The 12,457-nt window shown below is 42.1% G+C and overlaps 1 protein-coding gene across 4 annotated transcripts in view; it reads right to left on the bottom strand.

The window, feature by feature from the left end:
* The window catches only part of Fbxl20 (F-box and leucine rich repeat protein 20), a 76,491-nt gene that overhangs the window by 50,296 nt on the left and 13,738 nt on the right, over window positions 1-12,457 (bottom strand). The window lies entirely within an intron of this gene.

The raw sequence follows: 12,457 nt of genomic DNA, 5'->3' as shown, positions 1-12,457 counted from the left end.
GTTAAAAGAAAAAAAAAAATAGCGGGGAGCCAGCAAAATGGTTTAGGAGGGAAATGCTTCCATGCCTGATGATCTGAGTTCAAATCCTGGGAACCACAGGTAGGAGAATTGATGCTGAAAGCTGTCCTCTTACCTTCTTTACAAGGGGGAACCACAGCCAGATGTATCAGGTACAAGGTATGGTGGGGCAATACATCAGTTTCCTAAATTACCACAGCCTTATATCCAATCTAGTGCCTACACTAATCTACTAATCTCTAATCACAGAAGCCTCTCCTCTCCAGTCTGTAAAAGGGATTTTCTTTGTTCTGAGTACCTATTGGAGCGCCTGTCAGAGATCCACCTGCCTCTGTCTCCCAGTGCCGGGATTCAGGGCTTGCAGCAGCACCACCACCACCACCACCACCACCACCACCACCACCACCACCGCCGCCCGGCTTCAGCGGCTTTTTGGTTTGGTTTGGTTTGGTTTTTTAAGACAGGGTTTCTCTGTGTAGTTTTGATGCCTGTCCTGGAGCTCGCTCTGTAGACCAGGCTGGCCTTGAACTCACAGAGATCTGCTTTACTCTGCCTCCAGAGTGCTGGGATTAAAGGCGTGTGCCACCGCCACCCCCTAGCCCTTTTCTTAATGGTATTTTGTTGTTGTTAGATTCATGATTTTGGTGTGCTACACAAGAATCATAAAGATTTCCTCTATACTTTATTCTATGAGCCTTATAGTTTCAGCTTACATTTAGGTCTATGATTTAATTTTTGTATACAAGAGGTGAGAACCCACCTACTTGGATATCTACATATCTACACACTATTGGTTCGCTGTCAGCTATTTGATTTTTCTTTTCCCAGTGAGTGCCTTGGCACCTTTATTGCAATCATTTGAACCAAAGTGTAGAACAGTTTCTGGATTCTCAATACTGTTCCTTTCAACTCTATGTAATTTTACATCAATTGCTTATTATTTTGATTATTGTAGCTATATAGTTACATTTTGAAATTAACATCTGTAAGGGTCTCTGTACATTTTCAAAATAATTTGAACAATTCTAGACCCTGAATTTCTCTATGAATTTGGGATTAACTTGTCAATTTCTGCAAAACTCATTGCTGAAAACTGTGACTTGTGAGTGCACCATACACACAGAATTGGAGGACACTGCTATTCTAAAATTAGTAGTTTTCCAAACTAGAATCATGGATTATATCTCCATTTATTTAGAATTACCTTGAATTCTCCCAGTAATTTTGAAATTTTGTCCTGGAACTCCCTCTGTAGACCAGGCTGTTCTGGAACTCAGAAATCTGCCTGCCTCTGCCTTCAGAGTGCTGGGATTAAAGTCATGTGCCACTACTGCTTGGCTTTAATTCCTTCGTTTAAAAAAATATATTTTTTTTTTGCAAACACTCATTTTATTTACAATAACCAAAAGGTAAGAAGAGTCTAAGTGTCCACAGATGGCTGAATGTGCATCCCATACACAGAAATTAAAAGGATATTTGCTTAAATTTAATAAAGAAATAAATATCTGATATATGTTACAAACATGACTATTTGGAAGAGATCTGGGAGGGCAACATGTATCCATGATGGAAAAAAATATTTTTTTAAATTATTTTCCTAATGGTTGCTCTAGCAGTTCCAGTCTGCACCTTAACTAGCCACAATATACTTCAGATTGCTCATCTCTATAAAACACAGAAACTATACAAGAGAACTCTCCTTTTTCCCTTTTCTTTTTTGTGATTATGTATTAATCTGATAAACCCCAAACTACAGTTCTTAATTATGCAACTGTCTTTCAATTCAGCTAGATAATAAAAGAACAATTTATTTATAGTTTTATATATTTACCTCTGTAACTAACATTCATAGTGTTTTTTCTTCAAGTTACCATCTGGTACCATATCCTTTAAGCTTGAACAACCTTTAATAGTTCATGTAAGGCAGATCTGCAAACAACAAATGTCTTGGTGCTTGCTTATTGAGGGTTTAAAAAAATTTCCTCCAATATTTTGTGTTTTGGTTTGAGGTTTTAAAACAGGGTCTTGATCTATAGCCCAAGTTAGCCTTAAACTCATATGCTGTTATTTCTGAATAGCAATGTGTGTGGGTTCTCTGGAGAAACAATATCAGTAGAAGATCTGTGCATCTCTTTTATCTACGTATATATATCAAGGGATTAATGTTGGAGATTATTAGCATGTAGAGACGATATCCAAAAGCCCAGAAGCTCTGATGTCCAAGGGTAGAAAACAGATGTATTAGTTTAAGGGAGAGTGGGAAGGGAAATATCAGAGAAATACTTTATTTCTTATCTATGTATCCCCCCCTAAAGTTGACACACAAAATTAACCATCATTATTGGCATAATTTATTGACCAGTAAAGATTAAACATAGGGCCTTGAATATGTGCCTTAAACAAGCACTCTACATTTCGGCCCTTTGAAAACTTGTCTCAATTAAACAACATTTACTTATTTTCACGTGTGCACAGTACACATAGAGGTCAGAAGACAACTTGCAGAACTTGGTTCTTGACTTCTATATGGGTCCCAGGGATGGAACTCAAGTCCCCAATTTGGTCGAAGGCCTCTTAACTGCTAAGACATCTTGCTGGTCCTTATTTTTTTACTTTTGAGGTCTCATTGAGTTACTCAGCCTAGCTTCTTGATTCAGGCTTGTGAATCAAGATTGTAGGCAATGTGTAGGCAATGTTCCAGATTGCAGGCAATGTGTCACCACACTCACTCAACGTTTCTGACACAAACTTTTGGTTGCTTTTTTTGAGACGGGTTTCTCTCTATAGCTCTGGATGTCCTGGAACTAACTCTACAGATCATACTGGCCTCAAACTCACAGAGATCTGCCTGCCTCTGCCGCCAAAGCACTGGAATTAAAGGCATGCACAACCACCAACCAGTCAATAAAGCTTTTATAAAAAGAGAAATTCATGTAACATTGTTTTGAAGTGTGCATTTTAGTGGGATCTTAGTGCATCTTAATGTACTTAAAACTGCTGTGCTATTACCATCTTCCTAGTTCCAGAATGTCCTTATCCCTGCAGAACACTCTGTATCCAATAAGCAATCACTTGGGAACATATTTTTCTTCAGTCTATGAATTTTTCTATGCCTGGTCACTTCATAAAAAGGGAATCGAAATGTGACATGTTATGCATCACTGATCTCTTTTTATAACGGTTCTGAGATTTATTTACATTTTACTGGTATCAGTACTTCATTTCTCTTCAGATCCTTTGAATATACTACATTTTGTTCATTCATTTATGTTAGTGGTCACCCAGGTTGTCAACAGGCCTTTGGATATTGTGACTACTGCTGCTATCAGCATTCCCCCCCCCCCACCACCACCCCCCTTTTTCACTTTTGTTTTTCCCCCCCGAGACAGGGTTTCCCTGTATAGCTATGGAGCCTGTCCTGGAACTCACTCTGTAGATAGACCAGGCTGGCCTCAAACTCACAGAGATCCATGTCTCCTGAGGGCTGAGATCAACTGCGTGCACCTCCCCCCCGCCAGCTGTTTGGTTTTTGAGGCAGAGTCTCTCTATGTTGCTAGGGCTGCTTTCTAACACATGAACTCAAAGTGACCTTACTGCCTCCACTTCCTTAGTTATGAATTCTGGCATATGACAACCAAGCCTAGCTAGAATTCTTCTACTTTCTTCCTAGTGTTGCTGGGGACTGGCCTCAGAGCCTTACTCACACTGCTTAACAGCTCCACTGGAAGCAACACCCAACCCCACAAGTCTTGATCATCTTTTTTCTAAAACACTGAATATCAGCCAACTGCTTTTTGGCTCTTCACTCTTCCTTTTGCTTGCCTTAGGCTACAAATCCTACCACAGACTCCCAAAGGTTTGGTTATGGGTATGTATCACCACATCTGAATGGCTAGTATTTCTGATGAATGTCAGCTGTTAACCATAGTGCTATTCCTTTGTATATGAACTATTTTTTTCTTGTTTTCCAGATTTTGTCTTAAAACAGTCCGGTAACAATTTAGCCAGGTGAAGATATCTTTGTATTTACTCTACTTTAAGGTCACTAAGATACTGACCTGTACAGATCAGTATTTTCATCCAGCAGGGCATGGTGGCACACACCTTTAATCCCAGTACTAAGTCAGGAAGCAGAAACAGGCAAATCTGTTAGTTTTAAGTAGCCTGGTCTACACACTGACGTCTAAGTCAGCCAGGGCTACATAGAAAGACCCTGTCTCAAAATAATAAATACAGGTATTTTCATCCAATTATTGGACACAGGCTGAGCATTATTCCCAGTAGCCCAAAGACAAATGTAAGTTAAGTGTCCATCTACAAATGAATGTGTTAGCTGGGTGGTGGTGGTGGTGGTGGTGGTGGTGGTGGTGGTGGTGGTGGTGGTGCACACCTTTACTCCCAGCACTCAGGAGGCAGAGGCAGGTGGAGCTCTGAGTTCAAGGCCAGCCTGGGCTACAGAGAGAGAGATCCAGGACAGGCACCAAAACTACAACAGAGAAACCCTGTCTTTAAAAAAAACCAAAAAAAAATAAAATAAAATGTGTTAGATACATGTAAGTAGGAAGTTTAAGAGAAAAAAAGGAAGTACACTGAGGAGTTACTTGGTGTGGAAGGTAGCTCTCAGCTGGCTCAGGTGTCCATGCCTGTAACACCAATGCTTGGGAGACAAATGCAGGAGGATCATGAGTCTGAAGCTAGCCTGGGCTAAATACTGAGACCATTTCTACAAAAACAAAACTAAAAACAACAACAAAAAAAAAGACAAGGCTGAGGAGACTCTTCAGGGGGAAAGATCTTGCTACCTAGCATGAGAACCTGAGTTCAAATCCCCAGAATCCAAATGAAGCCAGATGGGCCGTGTACCGGTAATCCCAGCTCTTCAGGGGAGACACACAGAGAATCTCTGGGGGCTCACAGAACAGCTAGTCTGGTGGATAAAGTGGCAAACAATGAGGACGGGCGACAGTTAGGCTGTCCTCTGACATTTCCAAGCCCACCATGGTATGTGCACATTACACTCACACAGATGAACACGGCAGTGAGCACGAGCACGCACACCATACTCGCACATATCCAACACATTAAGGTTAAAAAAGAAAAAACAAAACTGTGCAGTGATTTTCAAGGCCTGGCCCTAAGAAACACCTTCTGGAATCACTCCTGCTAACACATAAGAAAGTCTAGGCTAGAACAACAAAAGACCATGTGGGAAACAGAATCAGCTGCCAGCAACACCAGAGCCTCATACTCTAAGAAAGGCCTATTACACACTCCAGAAACAGTCAAGTTGCCGGAGGACCGCGGCCTGCTGAGTGACCTTTTCAAAAGAGAAGCAGAACTGCTAAGGTGAACTAATTATTCTAAGCTACTCAATGCTACTGAAGGTTAGGGGGTACTGGACAGCAATTACTACCAAAAAAAATGGTTCTTCATTGGAAAAAAAAAGTATAACTAGTGTTCTCATTTTCATAGATTTGAACAAACTTTGGAATATCCAATAGTAGCCTGGTATACATCAAATCTTACGGTAGTAGGAACATTTTGGGGAAAGATTAAGACAATATTCATAAAGAAATGCATAGTTAAAGCTGGACAAGTTTCATTTTGTTTTGGTTTTTTGAGACAGGGTTTCTCTGTGTAGCTCTGGCTGTCCTGGAACTCACTTAGTAGCCCAGGCTGGCCTTGAACTCACAGTGATCAGCCTGCCTCTGCCTCCCTAGTGCTGGGATTAAAGGCGTGAGCCACCACCACCCAGCTGAGAAGTTTTTTAAAAATACTTTTCTTAGAAGTAGTTTTTACAAGGTTATGCCATTCCCTCACTCAACTAACACCAGATGTTTTTCCAATTGGCTGGTTTTCTTGCCAGAATCCAAAAGGAAAAACATTTTTGCATGCTAAATAAATGTGAAAGAAAATAAGGTTATAATTTCCCCACCCCAAGTTTTTCCTTAGTAGAAATGTAACTGCTTTTTAGAAACAAACTATGGCCAGGATATTACCACACCCTGACTACCCTCTCCTAACAAAGACATGTCGAGGTAAAACACCAAGGAAGGAATATTTGGAAAAACACACGCAGTACTTACTAGTCAAGCTGTCTGCATTGGATGCCTTTTAACATCTGACTCAACAGCATACATTTCTTTTATGTTGATTTCTATCTTGTTTACTTAGCCTACATCCACCAATTATTGTCTTGCACTTCAGATTAAAGTTGTGTGTGTATATGATATATATACACACACGTGTCCATATGCACGCATGAGACAGAGGAGGATGGCGGGTGTCTTTACTCCCTTGAGACAGGGTCACTCACTCACCTGGAGGTGTTGTCCAGATGGGCTCAGCCAGGCAGCGAACCCTAGCAACATTTCTCTCTTTGTCCCTCATGCCCAGTGCTGGAGTTAAAGGCATGTGCAAGACCACATACAGCATTTACATGGGTGCTAGGAATCTGAACATGGGTCAAAAGTATTGTGTTATACACACACTGAGCCACTTCCTGTGCCCTCTTTACACTTCATTCAGTTTTTCTATTTTCTTTTGTCTCCTTACTTGGTTTTATGATACAGAGCAACATTTTAAGTCCCTGAGGACTCCTGAGTTCAATTTCCAGGACTCATATTATGGGAGGAAAAAACATGTCTACAAGTTGTCTTCTGACCTCCACAGGCCACTGTGACATGTGCTAAATAAATATAGTATTTAAATAACACAAATTGTATCATTCCTGCCTTCTGGAGACATAATCACATAATCACCATTTGAGACTATTATAAGAGGTTAGGAGGAGGCAGCAGTTATCCAGTATTGTAGCAGAGATGGTGAGATAGTTGGATTCTGGCCATGGAGTTCAGGAATCCCTTTTCTTGCAGGGGGTGGTGGCACATGTCTTTAATCCCAGCACTCAAGAGTACTGTTTGTTTCTTTTTGTTTTTTGAGCAAGGTCTCGCTATTATGTAGCTCTGGCTGTTCTGGAACTCACCATGCAGACCTGGCTGGCCTCAAACTCACAGATTCACTTGCTTCTACCTCATCAGTGATGGGATTAAAGGTATGAACCATGCCTGACACAAATCGTATAGCTTTTAATGACAGCAAATCCTATCATCTCTACTTTTACAATACAGGATATGCTTAATGCAAAAACATGAAATGCTCCAAACCCAAACATTTTGAGTGCCACAATTAGAAAATCTTCACCTGACCTCATATGTTAAAATAGAAATATAAATAAGTATAAATTTACTTCAGTCTACAAGTATATATAAAGGAAACACAGAACAGGGCATATATAAAGGAAACACAGAACAGGACTGGAGAATGGCTAGGACCTGGGTTCAATTCCCAGCATCCACATGCGGCTCACAGTCTAACTCCAGTTACAGGGGATCTAACACCCTCACACAGACATACATACAGGCAAAAACACCAATGCACATAAAATAAAAATAAATAAATCATAGTGGGGGGAGGTACACACCTTTAATCCCAGCACTTGGGAGGCAGAAGTGGGTGACTCTCAAGTTGAGGCCAGCCTGGTCTACAAAGCAAGTTCCAGGACAGCCAGGGCTACATAGAGAAACAGTCTCAAATAATTTTGTATAATAGTCTAAAATAATGTTTTAAAAAAATATGTCTCTAGAAAGCAGGAATGAGACTTTACTTTTGGGGCAAACCCAGGGCTTTATGGATGCTAGGCAGGTTGTCTTTCATTGAGTTTCATCTCTAGCTCAACATGATATTTTCAAAGAACAAGCTGTATGATGTTCTTTGGCTCAGAGATCCTTATAGCTTATTTTATCAGAAACAAATCCAGAGTTTAAATGTCTACAAGACCATCCATCATCATCTCCTGCCCCATCCACACCAGCAATTCCTACTGATAAGTCTTTGTCCTTTATTAGTAATTTATTTATTACATATTATCTTTTACAACTTATCAATCTCCCCTAACTAGATTTTTAAACTCCACCAGGACAAGATTTTGTCTGTTTGTTCCCTTTTACATCTCCTGGTAACTCTGGCTAGGTATGAGCCTGTCTGTAGCGTGAATCTTTTTTTTTTTTTTTTTTTTCAATTTAGCAACAACTCCAGCATGTTGGAGTGGCAAATAGTCCGCGAATTTTAAAAGGTCTTATTAATGAAAACAAACCCGATGCCAGTTATTGGGGTGAATGCTGGAAGATCAGACAAGCAGAACAGGCCACAGCTAACCTCACCTTGCCAATTCCTCAGTCGATCCTGTTTCCTCAAACTTGAAGCCTTTGAGTCCTCATATGGAATGAATCTCAGCTGAACTGCTGTTAAAAGCCTAAAAGCTTAACCAGGCTCTAGTTCCTGGTCCTAACGCTTTATATATCTTTCTGCTTCCTGCCATCACTTCCTGGGATTAAAGGCGTGTGGTACCATGGCTGGCTGTTTCCAGTGTGGCTTTGAACTCACGGAGATCCAGACGGATCTCTGCCTTTGGAATGCTAGGATTTTTTTTTTTCTTTTTTTCGAGACAGGGTTTCTCTGTGTAGTTTTGATACCTGTCCTGGAACTTACTCGGTAGCCCAGGCTGGCCTCGAACTCACAGAGATCCACCTGCCTCTGCCTCCCAAGTGATGGGATTAAAGGCGTGCTTCACCAACGCCCGGCTGGAATGCTAGGATTAAAGGTGTGTGTGCCACCATTTCCCCAACACTTAGTAGGTAGAGGCAAGAGGCTCAAATCCAGCCTCAGCTGCATTGTGACTGTGTGGCCAACCTAGGCTACATGAAACCTTGTCTTAAAAACAACACTGGGAAAGCAGACTTCTGAAGCACCTGTTTTCTAATCTATAAATGTAACAAAACTAGGGGCTGGAGAGATGGCTCAGAGATTTTGAGCACCCAGTACTCTTGTAGAGAACCTGGGTTCAATTCTCAGCACCTACATGGCAGCTCAAAACTACCTGTTACTCCAGTTCTAGGAGACCCTATACACTCTTCTGGCCTCTGGGGGCACCAGGCACACATGTGGTGCACAGACATACATGCAGGGAAAATATTCATACACAGAAAATAAAAATAAATTTTAAAGAAGTATTCTCTAAGAGATTTTTAATAACTAAGTTCAAATTAAAAAAAAAACATGAGCCGGGCGGTGGTGGCGCACGCCTTTAATCCCAGCACTCGGGAGGCAGAGCCAGGCGGATCTCTGTGAGTTCAAGGCCAGCCTGGTCTCCAAAGCGAGTTCCAGGAAAGGCGCAAAGCTACACAGAGAAACCCTGTCTCAAAAAAAAAAAAAAAAAAAAATGATTTATACTCAAAGCCGGACAGTGGTAGCACATGCCTTTAATCCCAGCACTCCGAAGGCAGAGGCAGGCAGATTTCTGAGTTGGAGGTCTGATGGGTTTTTTAACGGTGCTCTTACCCTCAAGGAAAAGTCATGAAACAGGACAGAATCCACTAACAAGAGTTTTATCAAGACAAGGAGAAAGGGATAGATGTGATCAGGCCTGTAGGACACGTGTGAGAAAGAGAGCGGGGTGGGGTATGGGGGGGTCAGTCTTTTAAAAGCCAAGCCGCACCTGCGCACTCAGGCCCACATGGCTATTCCACGCATGCGCAGAGATCACGTGGTCACGTCCTGCAGCCATGGGGCATGGGTTATGTAGGATGTATGACCTGGAAATGACTAGGTAAAGATGACTAAGTGTCCCGCCGGGCATGCACGACTATGGGGGCGTGGTTGGAATTCCTATCAAGGTCAGTCTGAGTGAGTTCCAGGATAGCCAGGGCTACACAGAGAAACCCTGTCTCAAAAAATCAAATACAAACAAGAACTAATCTCTAAGTTTTTAAAAACTAAGTTTAGCAGGGTGGCAGTGGCGCATGCCTTTACTCCCAGCACTCAGGAGGCAGAACCAGGAGGATTTCTGTGAGTTCGAGGCCAGCCTGGTCTACAGAGTGAGATCCAGGACAGGTATCAAAACTACACAGAAAAACCCTGTCTCGAAAAACAACAAAACAAAAACAAAAAATAAGTTTAAATTAAATCATAAATATGAACATGTTGTTTAATGTATTGAACACTATTAACTTGGAGGTGTTGGTGAGATCGCCCTACTGATCAACCTGCTCAGCTGAGATCCATTTGGGAGAGGTTTCAGAAGCCCACAGCCTATAGTCTGAGGAAACACGATCAGCTGGGGAGTTGACGAGCGAGCAAAACGAGACCCGAGAACGCAAGAGGAGGAGCCGTCCAGCCACCGAACCAGATAGATCACCAGCCTCATAAGCCCACCCTACACCGACTGGGAACAGGTAAGGCCCCATCTCTGGACCAGCAGACTAAGTCTCTAGCCCCTAGGCCCCAGCCATTGGAGCCCCAGGGACCAGGCAGCTACATTTCCCTGCTCCCTCGCAAAAAAAAAAAAAAAAAAAAAAAAAAACCCAGCCCCTGCAAACCCAACCACCACCGACTGGGAACAGCCATTGGAGCCCCAGGGACCAGACAGTGGCCTCTTTCCCTGCCCCCTCGCCAAGAAAACCATCCCATGCGACACCAACCACTGGAGCCATAAGCTCACCCCACACCGATTGGGAACAGCCGCTCCCTGAGACAGAACCCACTACCACTGATTGGACAAAGCAGCTACCGGAGAAAGAGCCTAACAGCAACGATTGGACCAAGAACTCCCAATGGACCAAGACTATCAACTGGAACAAGAGAGGTACCTTCAGACACAGACACTGAGTGGAGGAAGAGATGAATAGACGCCAGTGCAAAAATACAGGCAACAACATAAAGACCTATATGACACCATCAGAACCTAGTGATTCTACACCTGCAAGACATGAACATACCAATGCAGAAGAAATCAATCCTAAAAATGACTTTAAAAAGATGACAGAGGGGGGGGCTGGAGAGATGGCTCAGAGGTTAAGAGCACTGACTGCTCTTCCAGAGGTCCTGAGTTCAATTCCCAGCAACCGCATGGTGGCTCACAACCATCTGTAATGAGATCTGGTGCCCTCTTCTGGCCTGCAGTCATATATGCTGTATACCTAATAAATAAATCTTTAAAAAAAAAAAAAAAGATGACAGAGGCCCTTAAAGAGGAAATGAAAAACTCCCTTAAAGAGGAAATAAAAAATTCCCTTAAAGAAATGGAAGAAAAAACAAACAAAAAATTGGAAGAAATCAAAGAAAGCCAAGTAAAAGGTATGTGTGTGTGCTTACAATGCTTGAAGTGCTATGTCCTAATTTCCAAGCCAACAACAACAACAAAAGTTAAAAATATTGTTACTTGTTTAAAATAGCTGACTTTCTGAAGGAGGATCTGCAAAATGTCCTATATATGAGGTTCATCATTATGAAGAATAATTCATAAACTGTTTTGTTGAAACAGGGTTTCTTTGTGTAGCCCTGGCTGTCCTGGAACTCACAGGGATCCGCTTGCCTCTGCCTCCTGAGTGCTAGGATTAAACCTAAATTGTTTAGTAAAACATTCGTTATCTTTGAGGAAAGGACAGCTCAGCGGTAGGGCACTTGTCCAGGGTGCTTGAGGTCCTGGGTGCTTTCCTCAGCACTAGGGAAAAGCCCACTCTGTAAATAATTACACGCTACATAATAAATGCCTAGAATGACTAGTGAGTGAGAGCTGCCTCTTGGCTACTCTTTTTCTAACCTTATTTCTTTTCTATTTAAGTCTCTGGTGACTGTTCAGCTTCAGAGAAGCAGCAACTTTAATTAGCTTTCTCATTAGAAGTACTGTTTTGAGCACTGGTAGGCAGATCTCTGCGTTCAAGGCCAGCCTGGTCTACACAGTGCAGTAGCTCTCAACCTTCCTAATGCTTCCCCCCTTTTAATATAGTTCCTCATGTTGTGGTGACCCCCAACCATAAAAATATTTTCGTTGCTGTTTCATAACTGTAATTTTGCTAGTTATAAATCATAATGTACATACCTGATGTGCAGGATATCTGATATGTGGCCCCTGTGAAAGGGTCGTTCAATCCCCAAAGGAGTCATGACCCACAGGTTGAGAACCGCTGCCATAGGTAGTGCTTATTCTAGGTGCTTCAGATTTGCAAAATGAGTGATTTTATTGGGGAGGGAAAAAACAAAGAGAAAGATTGCTAGATTAGGGAAGGTATAAAATGTACTAGTTCTTTTGTTTGGGCTTTTTTGTTTTTCAAGACAGGGTTTCTCTGTCTTGCCCTGGCTGTCATGGAACTCACTGTGTAGACAAGGCTGGCCTAGAACTCACAGAGATCCGCCTGCCTCTGCCTCCCGAGTGCTGGGTGGGATTAAAGGGGTGTGCCACCAGGCCCAGCTTGAAATGTACTAGTTCTCACACCTACATGATACTTCATTGGTGGACACAATGGAAGTTATTACCAAGTCAAGAGACCCTGACTTCACGTGACTAAAAGGCTACTTTGTTTTCTTCATCCTTTAAACATAG

Source organism: Peromyscus californicus, unplaced genomic scaffold (genome assembly GCF_007827085.1).
Source record: "Peromyscus californicus insignis strain IS unplaced genomic scaffold, ASM782708v3 Scaffold_3__1_contigs__length_106647218, whole genome shotgun sequence".
Lineage (NCBI taxonomy): Eukaryota > Metazoa > Chordata > Mammalia > Rodentia > Cricetidae > Peromyscus > Peromyscus californicus.
The sequence above is the reverse complement of the archived record's forward strand: the minus strand, read 5'-3'. Positions and strand labels throughout refer to the sequence as shown.